Genomic DNA, 17633 nt, shown 5'->3' with positions numbered 1-17633 from the left:
ACCCCACCAACCTCAAGAACTACTGCCCCATCTCGCTGCTCCCGTTTCCTGCAAAAGTCATCGAGACGACCGTCAACAAGCAGCTGGCCGCATTCCTCGAGACGAACGGATCCCTCGACCTCTCGCAGTCTGGATTCCGGGCCAACCACAGCACCGAGACTGCCCTGATCGCAGCCACCGATGACATCCGAGCCCTGCTCGACAACGGAGAAACAGCGGCCCTCATCCTCCTAGACCTCTCCGCGGCTTTCGACACTGTCTGCCACCGCACCCTAGTGCAGCGCCTCAACAACGTCGGAATCCAGGAGAAGGCACTGGAGTGGATGATCTCCTTCCTCGCCGGAAGGACACAGAGAGTCCGCCTCCCCCCGTTCAGGTCAGAAGCCACCGAAGTCATCTGCGGCGTCCCTCAAGGCTCCTCGCTCAGCCCAACCCTCCCCTCTTCAACGTCTACATGAGCCCCCTCGCAGCCATCGCACGCCAACACAACCTCAACATCATCTCCTACGCCGACCACACCCAGCTGATCCTCTCCCTCACCAACGACCCCGCCGCCGCCAGAGCCAACCTACACGAAGGGATGACAGACGTAGCCAAGTGGATGATGAACAGCCGCCTGAAACTGAACTCGGACAAGACGGAAGTCCTCATCCTGGGATCCTCACCCTCCGCCTGGGACGACTCCTGGTGGCCCCCCGCCCTGGGCAGCGCTCCCAAACCAACAGACCACGCACGCAACCTGGGCTTCATCCTGGACTCCTCCCTATCCATGACCAGACAAATCAACGCCGTCTCCTCGTCATGCTTCAACATCCTGCGCATGCTACGTAAGATCTTCCGGTGGATCCCCACCGAGACCAGGAAGACGGTCACCCAGGCCCTCGTCACCAGCCGTCTGGACTACGGCAACTCCCTCTATGCCGGTACCACCGCCAAGCTCCAGAAGAGACTCCAGCGGATCCAGAACGCCTCAGCACGACTCATCCTGGACATCCCCCGTCGCAGCCACATCTCCGGACACCTGAGAGACCTGCACTGGCTCCCGGTCAACAAGAGAATCACCTTCCATCTCCTCACCCACGCACACAAAGCCCTACACAACCAAGGCCCAGGATACCTCAACAGCCGCCTCAACTTCTACGCTCCCACACGCCAGCTTCGATCGACCGGCCACGCCCTCGCCACCGTCCCCCGCTTCCGAAGAGCCACCAGAGGGGGAAGGTCTTTCTCCTACCTGGCCGCCAAGACCTGGAACTCCCTCCCGACCCACCTCCGCCTGACCCAGGACCACCTCGCCTTCAGGAAGCAGCTCAAGACCTGGCTGTTCGAGCAGTAGCGGACCCCCCTCCCCATGCGCCTTGAGACCCTCCGGGTGAGTAGTGCGCTATATAAATGCTTTGATTGATTGATTGATTGATTGATTTGAGAACTTAACTCTTTTCCGAATTGGTCTGCATGAAGGCCAAGTTGAGTTATTCGAAGCATCTTAACTTATTCATTTGGTTCTGTATGTAGTCAAATTAGTCCTGTGGGAAGTGAGTAGTTAGCATTACATCTCGGAAAAATATTCAAAGTGTAAAAAGAAAAAAAGATAAATATTGAAAAAAGGGTCAAGCAAACCTGCAGAAAATCCACTGATTTAGATGTAGATTCAGAAAAGCTTAGATTTTCCATAGATTGAGGTGTATACACATTGGGATTTTAGTGAATAAATATTTCCAAACAGGTCAGTCTAGCAATCTCCCCAGACATCCCGCAGCCAGCACCCACATACAGATCCAGTACGTAATCCCTGGTGTTTACTTCAAAGTAGGAATGCCACCTTGTGGCTTCAGCCTGGTATTCTGCCACTCCTGAATTCTAATGTTCTAGGAAGTAGTTCTTCAAATCATTCACCGGCTTTGCTCGTAGCTTGGACCTAGTTTCCCCAAAGTGGCTCAAATAACTCACTGCTGAAACATTTTCCATTTTGAGAAGAATGCAGCATTGCAACTTGTTCTGTACTTCACTTCATAGTAACTGGATAACCGTTTCAGATAGCTGACGTGCATTGTCATCTCTTCCATATGCTTTATCCTGCAGAGAATACTGTTGGGACACATTGCAGAATCTCCCCTCCTTCCCAATATGCTGCCTCTCTCCTGAGGTGCTGAATCTTCAACCTCTGGAAAACCCTCTGATGGAGTGGTCTCCGAAAGATGGGCAGGAAGACGGATAGGAAACCCAATAATTTTGTCAATCACTACAGGGAAATCCTGTCCTTTGCTAGTACCATACGACATTCATTCTTAATGGTGTGCACTTTCTTACTCAGAATCTGAAACACATATAGCATGTATAGTGTCCCATATGAACCCTGAGACCTTCATTCTCTGAGTGTGGGTCTCTACAGTCTTTTCACAATTTATGACGAATCCTAACCCATGGTTAATATTCATCACCGCTGCCAACAGACTGTCAATTGTAAGCCACAAAAATAATATTGTCTACATAAATAATCACCCAGAGACTGATCCCTCTCAAACCCAACGCCATTGGCTTATGCAGGTAAATAAAACACCATGGGACTAATGAGAGCTGGAACAGCACACTGGCAACTTCAAACATTGCCCTAGCTATGTGAAGTCCAGAAACAATCAGTGCGGCTCCTAAATTGGAACTGACAGAGAGCTGTCCCTGAGTTCCATATTCTCAAACAAATCTTCTTTCCAAAGCGGGGCCATCACTCTCTTCCTTCAAGTGGCTGTACAAAAGTCAGTCATTGACTCTCTACAATTCATCACCAGCTTCATCACTTTTAAGCCCTTCTTTTTTATTAGGAAAATGATGGTCCTGGGAATTCTGTATAACTGCAACCTGAATCCCTGAACAGCCTGCAACACACAAGTATCTTGAAAGATCTTCTCCCACTTTTCCAGAACCAATGCAATCCTCTTGCATATGTGCCCATTTGCCTGTGCGGTTTCACTCACCTGCAAGGGTTCCCCTTCCACCAGTGCCTCTTGATGTTCCTCTTCAGCTTCTTCTGTAACCTCTTCATGCTCATACTGGGGAAAACAGGCTCAAATTTCTGATATGCTACCACTGAACGTTGGAGCCTCTGCATGGTGCTACATGAGAAAATGGAAATCCATGCTGGACAAGCATCCCCCGACTCACCCAGTCTACAAAAAAAACTCTCTTGAAAGAAAAACAGTCGACAAAGATGATAGAGATTTATTTTTGGGTGTGTAAGTCCTCAACAACTTTGACATAGTTATGATAAATTGGCCCCCTAAAACAGAAGACCCATGCCATTGCTTTATCTCTTTTGAGCAAGTGCCGGGTAAATTTTAGGCAGCAATTCTTTATTTCTTTCAGCAAATGGCACTGCATAAAAAGCAAATTGCCTTCTGCACCAACCCTGCTATGATCCATGGGTATATCGGTTCATCACTCTCCTTCACCTCCTCTGCCATTTGAGAAGTAATGTGAATGGTCCTGGTAAGTCCAGCACTTTATCCTGACAGGCCTTCGGCCCCGGCTCTCTTAGGGATTTTGGTGTATATTTAAATTAATGTAAACACTACAGGGTCCACTTTAGACCACTTTACTCTGTCTTCATTCTGTGAGCTTGGGCACTCTGCTTGTAACCTATGTGGATCAGCTTATCGAGAGGCTCCGGCAGTCGGTTCTTGACATACCTAGTCCCTTATGCTTAAGGGGTACAATCAGAATAAAGGGGATGGAGGTTCACCTCCAGATCAAATATAGTATCATCCAATTCGATGTCACCCAGCTGCTTGAGAGGACTGGTCTTGAGGTCTAATTCTGTCTCCCGTTTGTGAGATCTTTTCAGTTTAAACAACTGACTCCATTGTGTCTTAAACCCCGTATCCACAGAGTTAGAGCAAGTGTCCTTTATGCCACCCTTGATGCTTCAATGGCCTGATCATGTTCACTTTGTGTATACTCATTCGTGGCTTGACGATCCTAAAAACAAAAAAAATGTGCTTCTCTAAAAAGCATTTATTCGCTACTCAATGGATCTTGTGGAAGCTTCTCCATGCGCGTACTTCATGATCACTCTAATGCTCCGCAGTGTGGATTATCTTTCAATTCCCTTATTACCTGATGCCTTGACATCCACACTGTATCACTATTGCTCCTCACAATCTTAGGAGATTCATCAGTGTCCATATGTGGTCAGCCTCAGAGACTTCTAAGTGCAATCTGTAATTTACCACTACACTCAAAACCTTTTTGAGACTGGGGAAGGTGTGCCTCCAAATGTTGGCTGCTTTGTCCATCACATGGAGATGGAAAATAGAAAGGCCTCTGACTGACATGAAAGGATATTTGGATGGGTGAAATTGACAGCGCAAAAACAAAATTAATAGCAGACAATAGTTACCTTCCAGAGCAGCAATTCAATTTTTACTAGAACATATGAACAATAACAAGATATGGTTGATAGCATAATAATAATTGGTCGGTTTGACTGATATAACACAACAATGATAGAAACATAAAGACATTTGTATCCCGAGTTCACAAGCCAAACTGACTGTGAACCAGAGATATAAATTGCTTTGTTAGACCCATTTTTTTAGCACTATGGCTTGGGGATGACTGCAGTGACATAAAAACCAAGCACGGTTCGGTGGAGGAAGACAGAGAGAGTCCAAGATCCCCAAATCCAAGACAAGGCAAGGACAAGATGTCCTGGAGCTTCTGGGTGGTCACCAAGTAATTGACTCCTACCAGGAATGGCAAAGAGAGAGGCCATAATAATGGATATCACTTGAGCATTTACTCCTTTACGAGTGGCATAACAATATAACACTCATTGGTTTGGAATTGAAGCAACTTCAGAGACAGCTCAAGTATGAAATGGCAGAATAGGTTCTAGTGAAAATAGGCCATTAGCTGTCCAGTTTTTACAAGTGGTATAACAGGACACTGAAAGGTTCACCTACTAACTACTGGTGTAAATTCAAGCAGTGAAGACTGGTGCCTAACGGGGAATAAAGCTCTTTCTACCTGGGAATACACAGATTCTGAGCACTGCTGGACATTATTGCAGGTTGTGGCTTCCAGAGTAAATAATTGGCTATGCGTACGATTTCCAGTTGCAATTGGAAATGGGCAGTTTTCATCTAGGCTTAAAAACGTTGACTTCCGGTACCATTTTCATAAGCAAGTGCACAATGGCAGTCCCCTGGAGCTCTGAAGGCAGACACCTATGAAGGGCTAGAGTTGGGCATTGACCATGCATTTTAAACAAAGCCACTTGTACTTCATGTGGAAGCCAGGAAAGCTCAAAATTGGGCACACCACAATAGAGACATTGTTGAGATTTGTTGCTAATCAGGGTTCCTAGGCAATGGGACCTTGTTTAAACAAGTAAAATCAAATTATTGATGCCCACTAAGTGGTTTCCAGGGTATATTCTAGCTCGCACTTCCCCTATGAGTTTTAGAGGACGGATATTTTCAACCCCATACCATTTGTAAAGACCAGTGTTAGTATTGTAGCATTGTTTAATAGGAATAGGAGCCACCCTTTTTGCATACATCATTTTTTGGGAAGCAGCTGACGTGGATATACATTGCTCTGTAGTGACAGTTCTTTTTTATGAAAAAAAAGTTTATAACTCTTTAATCAAAATGCACATTAATGATCTTCATTGCCTTACAGACCTAGGCAACATGTCAAATGACTCATTGAGTAATTATTATATTATATTATAGTCCTTTTGGTTATCGATATAAGGATGTTTTAGTAGCCGAGTTGCTAACCTTGGAAACAAGGGCCCTTGACGCTATTTATTTATTTTTTTCCTCAGTGGAGTATGGCCCCTAGGACTATGCCCAAAGTATGTATAAGAAGTATGATCAGTCATGAGTCTTGTTCTCATTGTACTACAGGAATCAAGCTATACCTTACTGATGAGACCTTACTAGGTAGAAACCAGTCTGTGGTCACTTGTGTTCCAGCTCAGAGGAGACCTAGCCTGGAAGTTCGGACTTGTCTGTTCCTATTGCATCAGGACCAAGGCTGATTTGCATAGGGCTGGGCCTAATTCTCGGATGGCACAGTGGGCCTAAAAATATGGACTTGAATGCATCCTGAGTCATTACCAATGGCTGAGATCTCACAGTATATCTCTGAATAGCGCCCTCATCCCCCAATTTTCTCCTATTTTTGTGGGGGCCCCTCCCTTCATAAACATATTTTTTTAGCCAGCATATACCAGCCCATATCCTTTTTCCAATTTTATATCTCAGTGGGGGAACACTCCCCTCGAAGCCTGGCTACAATCAGGCCAAGGATGCATAATGTTTTCAGGTATTTCGCTGGTATCTCTTCGCTCAAATTCCACTACACATAATTTCATCTTTTTCTCAATGGGGACCCCTGTGATCTGTGTCATGAACACCACATTTTTCCCCTCACAGAAAAAGTGATGACTAATGTGTGAATGAAGGTGTAGACTAATCAAAGCCTTGAGACACATGGTGTTCCTGTTTCTATCGATCCGGTTTAGTTGTTCACTGGCATATAACCATTTTTTATTTTCCCTAGTCTGGGCTTCAGCAGCTAAACACAAACACAGAGTGGTTATTTTGGACAAATCGTGTAACACCTGTGTGACTCAATGTAAGTAGGTGAAATGAAAAAACTGCAGCACTGTTCCAATTACATGTATCTAACCCCTCTCCATTATATTCTGCTTTCTGTAATCCAGTCCCAACCAGGCCCCACAACTGCACGGTAAATCACGTAACATAACATAAAAGGCATATATACAGAGTGTTCGTCAGATAACGATTGCTAATTACTGCTCCAAATTCAATGGCGTTTATGTTAAATTTGTCTCAGAAGCATGAAAACATAAGTGGATGCTATAGGATTGTGTTCACCTCTCACCTTCGTGTCAACAACCGCCCTGAAGTGAATGCACCAGTCGGACGAGTTACAAGAGTTATCTAAAATAAGACTGGTGCTATAAAATGTGTGTACTGTCTCCTGGAAGAGACTGTGCCTAAAATTTAACGCGTGGAGTTTCTCACGTGATCAAAATGGCGTCAACGTGGGTATATCTTGTTCAGGACACTTTGGATAACTTTTTTATGTTTTAAATATTCGGCAATACTCTTGTAAAACCATTAGAAGGAATTTCCGAATATTTAATTTCGTGACCCTGAAAGCTAGAATTCAAGGGTCTTTGGTCATACAATCACTGGTTTCAAGGGGTGTTCGATGTGTGACGTGGGCAGAAGGTAAAGGAAGACTACAACAGAGGCATTATATGATCATGATTTGCTACCAAAAAAACTAGGGGTAGATTATTCCCTAAACCAGGCTTTTACACAGGACAGCGCATGTCCACACACTGTACGACCAAGCCTTTTCACTTTAAGTTTGTTTTTGTTATTGCACTGTAAAGTAGGCTGCAATACCAGTGTTTGTACTAAAACAAAGATGTTATTGTACCTCAGTATTTAGGAAAAAACGGGATGCTCACGACTTGCAGGTAAAATAATTAGTTTTAGTACCCATATGACACAGACCACGCGTCAAAAATACATCCACCTAGTGTTCCTTCATTCCATAGTGTATATTTTTAATCTCTATTACGTACATACCTTAAAAATACTACACTCACGTGCTTTAAATATCACAAATATAATCACAGCTAAACACTGAAACTCGGTCTCCGCCAACAAAGTGATGTAGCAAAGTTTGCCACAGCAACAGTGCGGATTAAAAACTCTGCAGAACAAAAATATCATTTTTTCGGTGCATTTCCAGTTTAGATACACCGTTTGCACGTACATGGTCTCAGAACCTGCTTTTTGTGATTAGGGAGGGTCAGTGACAAAACATCGGTAAGGTGTTAAAGGTGAGACTTTATGTAAACAAAGGGAGAGAAAGTAGAAATATAAGGCAGAGTGGTAGAAAACGTGTCAGATGCCCGGTAAACGAGGACCCCACAATAAATATGTCTTGAGACAAGCTAACTTCACTGTATCACTGAAAAATATTTCACAAAGTCTTCAAAAAATGAAATGGAGACTTTGTTGAGCCTGTTCATTTAAGTTTTAATCTGTAAAGTTTACTGTTAGCCAACACTTACTCACGTTCTAAAAATAACATTTTATTTTTCGAAGAGGGCAGAACAGTTAAACGCATTGGGTTTCTGAAGTACAGATTCAAATCTTTGATAGAAAACGTGCACTGCTCCGACATGCTTCGAATGTATATATATATATATATATATATATATATATATATATATATATATATATATATATATATATATATATATGTGTGTGTGTGTGTGTGTGTGTGTGTGTATATATAAATGTATATATATACACACACACATATATAATACATACATACATACACACACATATATGAACGAAAATTCAGTTAAACAAGTTGCATGAGAAGATTTTCTCCTTATCACAAGAGCATGTCATAATATGTAAAGCAATTTTTCTAGCTAGATAGATAGACCTTCCGAATTCTGGTTAACAAGCCACCCAACAGCAAGTTCGGTCGCACTTCACAAGATTTTACCATGAAAGATTGAAACCCTTCTTTATATAGAATTTATTAACGCATCGCTTATCCTTTTAACAGGAGCTCCAAATACAATGCCCGACTATTTTACATTTTCTATTTTACTGTACGATAATCGCTGCGCTACAATTAGTGGACTGCTGTTCACGTTTTTGTTTTCAAGGACGTCTGAATATTTGATCCCGTCGAAAGCACAACATCTCAAAAAAACAACTTTTCACAGTCCCCGCACACATCATACTTGATTTGGAATAAAAACGAAAATAAATTATGAAAGAAGTTTGCTCACGCGCAGCGGTTTGGAAATCAGCAGCCCGACAGGCGGTTATGTTTTGAACGTGCCTTTGAATGTCGAAGGGGTTAAACGGGAAGGTGCTGTCGGGAGTAAGAAGAGGTATAAAATCCGTCTTACCGGTGCGAAGGACGTACAATTGCATTCTCTTGAAGAGGGGCCGCATCGCTAGGTGGCCGCCCGCCTCGGCTTCAGAGGAGTCCCCATGAAGCAGGATCTGACAGAGCTGAAGCGGCAGCCCGTGCAGCGGCGGCGGCGGCAGCAGCAGCAGCGGCCCCAGACACTGTCCTCACATAACCCTTCGCAGCTGCCGCCTGGAGTGCAGTAACGGCGAGGAAAGAGCTCACGCTCTCGCAGCTCCGAGAGCAGACCCTTGGAGCCAGACTCCCACCGCGGGCCGTCAGGAGAAGTGCAGCCGTGCCCCCTTCCCGCTGCCCCTCCCTACCCGACCCCACCAACACGCTTCTCGGCCTAGGATTTTGGAGCGCCGCTGACCAAACCCTGCGAATTTAATTCAGGAAGTCTTTCACACAAGGGGTGTGGATTCACTGTGCATCACTTCTTGCTTTTGTTTTGGCTTGCATTTTTTTCTTTTTACAATTTAAAGAGGCATTGCCACAAATTCAACGAAACATAACATTTATAATTTAAACCCTGCTAATTTCAAAAGCACCTCTAATCTTCACTGTATTAATTTTCATACCGTCAATTTGTCTTATCCATATGCCCGTCGTGGTTTCAAAGACCGCTACCGGGAACTATGGCGTTCTAGATGTGAGTCAAAGGCGAAAACAATAATAAATAAACTTTGTCAGAACTAAAAAGAATATACATGTTTCTAATGGTCGATTAGTGCAGTGAAGGTTAGCAGTTACGGGGATTAAGGCACCTTTTCAGAACAATCAATATAGCTGTGATATGTATGGGCCAAGTATTGTGAGGGCGACCAACTTGACTGAGGTTTATAAGAAGACTAGTGTTGGCTGCACCTTATCCCTTCAGAGAGCGGTATGTGTAAGATCCATTACTGTTATTATTATCAGCGCTTGAAACAGTTGCCTGCTCAATTTGTGTGAGTAATTATCCAGTCATATTCTATCCTAAAAATTGCTTGTAAAATCCCTAGATACGGTAATGAATAGTGTTCTTGGGCACCGGAGTCCATGGTATCCATCACTGCATATGGAGAAAGCATTCAATACCATGAGCTTGCCTTCTCTAGGAGGTGCTTTGTAAGCTGGGTATAAGTAGTTCCTATGTGGGATAGGTTAAGTTGTTGCACTCATCACTGATGGCTAGAGTTAAAACAGGTTGAGTCATCTCATAGCCGTGATAGGTTGAGAAGGGCACAAGGCAGGGTGGTCACTCATCAACATTTTACTTGCGTTGGCTATGCAACCTCTGGCCTGCCTGCTACCAGGGAAATGTCTGGAATGGGCATACATGTGTGCGATAGGTGTCATGTAAATGTATTTTACGCACATGTTAGTGTATTTGTAGAGATGAGACACCAGGCTAGTGGAATTGATGTAGATATTAGAAAAGTTTGGTGGTTACTCTGTGGTTCTGAAAAATCTGGATTCATATAATAGTACTGGACTCGAGAATAAAAACTTCGTCGAAATAGGACGAATTTGGTATTAAAAGACCGAGAATGACGAGTACATCAAGTACATGTATTTTCAGCGTATTCGAGTGACGATTTCACCTCGAAATCGTCATTTACATTCTGAACCCTTAGCTACATGTTGCCCTTTACATAGGCCTTAATCCAGTTGAATTTGATTCCACAAGGACACATACTCCTTAATCGACTTCTCCCTGACCTCAGTACAAGTTAGAACCATTGCCCCAGGCCGAACTCGTTAGGTCAGTTCCCTCCCAGTGGCCGAGCAAGACAGCATCTAGGCTCAACCAGCCATAAAACCATTTCAGCGCGCACACCTGCCATATCTCGCTCACATCTTTTCTCCACTCCTTTTCTTCACTTGCTTTATGATGGGGAGGTGACTGTTTTTATTAGGGGTCCAGCGATATCTGATGAAATGTTGGGCCTTGCCGGATGATTTGTTATGGGCAGCACGACGTGAAATATGTACATGTCATCATGACTCTGCTTTTCTTTTGTAATCAGTAACTATAAATGAAATACCACGAATCCAAGGAATGTTTTGCCCAAGGCTGAAAATTATGTATAAGAAGAGAAGCCTGACTTCGTAAAAGTGTGCAGTCTCCTGAGAATATACCCGTGTTGTACTTCTAGGACCCTGTTACCTTGGTTGCAGCCAATAAACTAATCTTTGACTTCACCTAGAAGACTCCGAGTTTCTGTAGGTCTGACTCAGGAGAACCCGAGGTCTCTGGGTGTTGATCCCCTGGCACCGCTGGGTTACCGGTTCTGTGCCGGTTCTTAAAAACCCAGTACCTCAATTGGCGCCCAGCGTTTGGGGCGATTCCAGTGGTACCAGTCAGCCTGAAGATCGTGAGGAGCTTCGTGTGGAAATTCCGGAGGAGGGCCCACCACCTCATCGACCCCTGCATGTCGACGTGGTCCGAAGGTCTTTGCTGCGAGGTTCCCCGCTTCCCGACGGCTACAAGGACTGCTGCCCTGGCTATCGCCCTGATGTTGGACCCTTGAAGTTTTCGGTAGAGCGAAACGCTGAGACGAGTCTTCTGGTGACGCCATCGATATTTTTCAGTTAAGTATAAGTGGAGCGTCTCCCAGTCCTTAGTTGGACTTACTTTGTGGTATCTTGGAGATACAAAAGGTTTTTATTGGTTCTTGCAAGCACCATAACCGAAGGACTCGTGTATTCACGAGAAATATCGTAATCGATAAATCCTTTGAAGTTTTGGAACTAGACTAGAGAGCGAGGATGCCTAGTCTTAGACTTGGGAATTGGTTTTGTCTTGGTAATAATAATAGGGACTCCCGATTGGAGGACTCATGTCCGGTTCCTCCAGTTGGAACTCCGACTTACGAACTATACGTTAAACATGGGGTAGGCCCCATCGTTTACAACGAAGTATGGATTAAGTACACTAGAAAAGATGGTGTTTTAAAATGGCCCCAATATGGTAGCTTTGATTCTGAAATCTTAGACAACCTTGAAGTTAAACACTTCAAAAAGAAAGCCCGGCCGGCGATGTTTGACTCTTTCCGCTTATGGCGCAAAGAAGCCAAACAAAAAGAAATTAAATTAGCTAAGAAAAATAAGAGAGAAGGAGGACTTTCGGTAATGCAAGCTGCCGTGCAGTTTAAAGATAATGAAGAAGAGCAGATAAATGAGCAGTTGCACAGACAACGTAAAATGGCAATAGATAAGTGTTATCCAGTTTTGCCGTCTCTTCAGCAAGGGACAGCAAAAGAGCGTGAAAAAGACCCATTAATGTCGCAATTATTAACTTCACCACCCCCCTATGCGCAGAATGCCACAGCACCCCCGCAACCTTTAGTTGCACAAGCTGCGCCCCCGGCTCTTCCACAGCACCCACCAGCTGTTCTTCAGCTGGCTCCTACTTCTTCGGTGCAGCCTCCTCCAGGCCCACCGACCACTTCTGTTTCACCTGTGTTTTCTACGATTTTGCCTACTGTACTTTCTACATCTCCTAATGCCCCCTCTATGATTTTGCCTAGTACCACATCTATTGTTCCTGATACCTCTTCTGCCATTTCTACCCCCGCCTTATCTCACCCCGTTTCTTCATCTGTTTGTCCTTCAGTCTCACCTTCCATTCGGCAGAAAATGGCCAGCACTGTTACTAATCTTCTTTTACCTCTTTTCGGGTCGCCTGCTACGACCCCTAACATAGGAAGAAGACAGTTGCGAAGTCAACTGCCTGATTATCAAGAGAGAGATTCCCTGAATAGTTTAGCTCGGAAATGGGTCATGGACACTGCAAAATATGATGTACAGTCTGTCATGGAAGTCTTCCACCAATGGGAAGCAGCGACACAGAGATATGTTTTCAAACAGATGTGTGTCTTTCTTGGCGAGGATTTAGAAGACAATGATCAAGAATGCATCCCGCAAGAGATGTGTCGTGTACGATTTAAGTTTGGAGAGGGTATGATTGTAGGTCCCGATGTGGAAAAGGCAGTTGAAATGCTATTATCATATCGAAGTAAGGGAAGCAGTTCTGGGTCACCATCGGAATCTAGTGCATCTAGTAGGAAAAAGGCACGACAATACCCTATGAGAGAAGTTCCCCCACAGTGGAGAGAGGGTGACGCGACAGCTGTCCCACCTGTCCTGCCCCACTTTCACCGCGTATGGGTACATGTCCCATGGAAGCGAGCTGAAGTTTTAGCACTCAAACAAACACTACCAGATCCGCGTAAAAATCCTGCAGGGTACTATAAAGAATTGTCGCAAACTGCTGGGTCATGTATAATGAATTTGGCCGATATCGATATGTTATTCGGGAACGTTGTTCCACAGCCTTTATGGGGTAAAATTCGTCATGTAGATCATGACCAGGAATTAGGTGACACGTGGGCTAATATTACTGCTGCAGATGCACGACAAGTTGGTGGTGCCAAGCCTGAGCCTCTGATAGCGGAACTACCTGGTAGAATAGTAGATTACATGAAAACGATAATGCCTGCAATACGCGTAAATTGGGATAAGTTATCTGCATGCAAGCAAAAGAAAGAAGAAACTGTTTCCGATTTCTTCACCAGATTTGAAGAAACATTCATTGACCCAGCGGTCAAGATATGACCACGGAAGGTGGTCAGAGATTGTTTGTCGATAAATTTGTGCACAATCTGCTTCCAGATCTGTGTAGGAAATTAAAAGATTCGGAAAGTTCTTGGGCAGTCTCATCTTCAGCCCAGATATTAGCTACCGCACAGTACTACGAGAATAGAGACAAAGATGAGAAAGATAAAGTAGAAAAGAAAACTAGAGAACTCAAAACGAAGGTTTTGCTACAGCAAGCCTATACGCCACGTGGTGGTGGTAATCAAAATAATAATGGTCAGAATCACTACCAGAATACTTTTCAGCAGCCTCAACAATATCAGAGAAACTTGCAAAGATTCGATTACACTCAACACCGCGTAGGTCCCAACCAGTGTTTATATTGCAAACAAGAGGGTCATTACAAATATAACTGTCCTGCCCTTCCACAACGTGCAAATGAAATTTCTGGCGTAAGAGGTCGTGGCAGTCAGCAAGCGCCTAGAGGTAGAGGGCGTGGAAACGCCCCTCAGAACGCACGTCCCCTTCCACCACAAAACTCTATGAACAGGTTTGACCAGCAACATAACGTATCTGACAGGACAGCTCAATACTACGTTGATGAGTATTACACAGAAAATGAGCAGTGGGAGAATAATGATTGCGAGGACAGCCTTAGACAAAGAGAGGGAGTCGTTTCAGTTCCAGTAGATCAGAGTGGACCTTACGTTGAGGTGATTACATCGGGTGTGTCAGAACCTTTTCTGTTGGGTACTGGTGCTACAAAGAGTTCTATTATGCACTCCAAACTCCCTGGCGCACCTTTGTCTGGCGAAATGAACGTTTCCGTAGGTTTTTCTGGCGCCCCGGTTAGAAATCCGATTTCTGACCCTTTATCTCTTTCTGTTGGTCCTTGTGAATTCGAAGCACCCCTTATTTTGACAACAGGTTGTGGTGAAAATTTGCTAGGATTAGATTTGCTAAAAAGATTGTATGCGACTTTGTACTGTTCTCCCTCAGGAGTACAACTCACTTTAGGTAAGAAAGTGGTTTCTCCCATGTATTTGTCGAGAAATGCACTTCCAGCAGAATTGGCACTTCTCCCAGATATTCTTTGGGCTACTGGTCCGAATGATGTAGGTCTTTTAGAAATTCCACCATATGTTGTAACATTGAAGTCGAATATCAGAATGCCACGAATTCCCCAATACAGAATATCCAATGAGGGCGAAAAAGCTTTGCTAGCGATTGTTTACGAGTTGATTGAAAAAGACGTAATTGAAGAAACACGAGGCAATGTTTGCAATAGTCCTGTTCTGCCTGTTTTAAAACGAACTGACCCTTCTCAGCCACCTGTGTACAGATTTGTGATTGACCTTAGAGAAGTGAATAAAATTGTTGTACCACAATTCCCTGTCGTCCCCGACATTACAACATTATTGACTATGATTCCAGCCTCTGCCTCCTGGTTTTCGGTGATTGACCTGAAGAATGCTTTCTTCAGTATCCTGATTGCTGAGGAAAGCAGGGATATTTTTTCCTTTAATTTAGGAGGTCGCAGCTTCCGCTTTAAACGCGCTCCTCAAGGCTACTGTGAAAGCCCCTCAATATACAGTCAAGCTCTGAAAACACAACTTGACACAATGGTTCTGCCCAAAGGTGCCACTCTCGTACAGTACGTGGACGATTTGCTCATCGCTGCGGATACTGAGAAAATTTGTAAAATGGCCACGTTGACATTACTGCGTCATCTATGTGATCTGCATCACAAGGTGTCACTTTCCAAGCTTCAATATTGCCGACAAGAAGTGACCTACTTAGGTCATCTCTTATCGAAGGAGGGAAGGAAACTGACGCCAGAAAGAATTCAGGCAATAGCAAAATTGAATGTGCCAAGAACGCAGAGAGAAGTACGCGCTTTCTTGGGGATTACATCGTACTGTAGACAGTGGATTCCAAATTTTTCGTTATTAGCCAAACCCTTGTTGGCACTAACGTGTAAAAATACACCCAATCCCATTCCTTGGTCTGATGAGTGTCAGAAAAGTTTTCTCGAATTACGCACAGCATTATGTTCGGCCCCTGTGTTAGGTAACCCCAACTACAGTAAGCCTTTCACATTATATGTCCACGAGAAGGAGGGCTGTGCATTGTCTGTGCTGACCCAGTTATACGGAGATAGACAGCGGCCATGCGCCTATTTTTCGTCAACTTTGGATCCGGTAGCACGAGCATTGCCAAGTTGTTTAAGAGCCACAGCAGCAGCAGCTGTTTCTATTCGACAGTCTGCAGGTCTAGTAATGAATAATACACTAATCGTGATGGTCCCGCATGCAGTAGACACATTGTTAAATAGGACCAAGACACAGCACTTAACTAGTGCTCGACTGTCCAGTTATGAATTGACGCTACTAGCGAGCCATGTGCACATAAAAAGGTGCAGTACCTTGAACCTAGCCACATTGTTACCAATTGCAGAGGAATCGAATGCTTCAGAACAGCACGATTGTTTCCTCAGAACAGAGGAAGAGACGAAAGGGAGAGTTGATTTGTTCGACACTCCCCTTGCTGAATGTGATGGTACATTATGGGTGGATGGTTCATGCTTTAAACTCCCAAATGGTAACGTGACTACAGCATATGCTGTCACAACTTTGCACACAGTCATTGAAACTGCGCGAATACCACATGGTTCAGCTCAAGCCGCTGAACTTGTGGCACTGACGAGAGCATGTGTGTTATCTAAAGGAATGAAAGTGACTGTCTATACCGACAGCCAGTATGCTTTTGGAGTGGCTCACAGTTTTGGATGATTGTGGAGAGAACGTGGGTTCCTGACTTCGCATGGAGCTAAGATTCAGCATGGTCAGTTGGTGAATGAGCTTCTTGAATCACTGACGTTGCCCCTGAAAGTAGCGATCGTAAAATGTAGTGCTCACAAGAAAGTGACTGATGATGTTGGTCGTGGAAATGCATTTGCTGATGAAACTGCTAAGGAAACTGCAAAGAATATGATGAGCCGAATGTATGTTGCGAGCCCAGAAAGATGGACTGGTGATGTTGGAATATGTGAAGACACGATAGAAAGTGTGAAATCCATCCAAGCTGAGGCCACGGAGAAAGAGTTAAGCATGTGGAGAGAAAGTACAGGGAGAATGGATGCAAATGGTTGTTGGATTGAATCGACAGAGCAACAGAGATGGTTGTTACCCGATGCATATGTGCCTGCAGTGGTTACAATGGCTCATGGGATGGCCCATATCAGCGCAAAAGGGATTTGCGAGTTGTTGGCCCCAGTGTGGAAGAATTCAGGGATTCCCAAGTGTGCAGAGAATGTTGTCAAGAATTGCATGGTATGTCTGAAGCACAATCCTGGTAGGGGAACCCCTACTCCAGCTAGTCATTTTGCACCTCCTACGTATCCGTTCGAGGTTTTGCAGCTAGATTTCATACACATGGAGAGGTGCAACAACTTAAAATACGTGCTCGTGGTTGTTTGTGCCTTCTCAAGATGGGTGGAAGCCTATCCCCTAAGGGACAATACTGCCTTGTCCACAGCGAAAGCCCTTGTGAAAGAGTTCTTCCCCAGGTTCGGAATGCCTAGAATGGTCTGGTCTGACAACGGAAGTGAATTTGTGGGTCGTGTGATGAAAAGAGTGTGTGAAGGGCTAGGCATTAGGCAGAAGTTCCACGCTGCAAATCACCCCCAATCAGCTGGATTAGTGGAATGTTACAATGGCACGCTTAAACTTAAATTGGCCAACATCCAAGCGAGCACAGGCCTTAAATGGCCTGACGCTCTACCCTTAGCACTCCTATCCACCAGAATGACTGTTCATTCGCGAGTGAAACTCAGCCCCAATGAAATAATCTTTGGTCGGCCAGCCAACATATGGGGAGTGCCTAGGCCCACGAAGTTTAGCGAGCTGCAACACCCCATTTTGCTTGACTATTTGTATGAATTGACGGCTAAATTGCGTGTTTTATATCAACAGGTCTACAACACCTTGCCTCCGGTCTCTGAGACACCGGGTCACTCCATTGACCCCGGTTCCTGGGTACTTGTCCGCAACTTTCAAAGA

At 44.5% G+C, this 17633-nt stretch overlaps 1 protein-coding gene across 7 annotated transcripts in view; it reads right to left on the bottom strand.

Moving 5' to 3' along the window:
- ZBTB20 (zinc finger and BTB domain containing 20) overlaps positions 1 to 9377 on the bottom strand; it is a 2277743-nt gene extending 2268366 nt beyond the window's left edge. For 6 of the 7 annotated variants that reach the window (XM_078656731.1, XM_078656734.1, XM_078656735.1 and 3 more), the window contains exon 1: positions 8987 to 9340. The gene's annotated coding sequence lies outside the window, so the exon portion shown is untranslated. Of the gene's footprint in view, positions 1 to 8986 lie in introns of all 7 variants that reach the window. The other variant, XM_078656729.1, reaches the window with a different exon arrangement.
- Positions 9378 to 17633: the final 8256 nt, after the last annotated feature.

This window comes from Lissotriton helveticus, chromosome 8 (assembly GCF_964261635.1).
Source record: "Lissotriton helveticus chromosome 8, aLisHel1.1, whole genome shotgun sequence".
Taxonomy (NCBI): Eukaryota; Metazoa; Chordata; class Amphibia; order Caudata; family Salamandridae; genus Lissotriton; species Lissotriton helveticus.
Note: the sequence above shows the minus strand (reverse complement) of the source record. Positions and strands in the feature narration are given on the sequence as shown.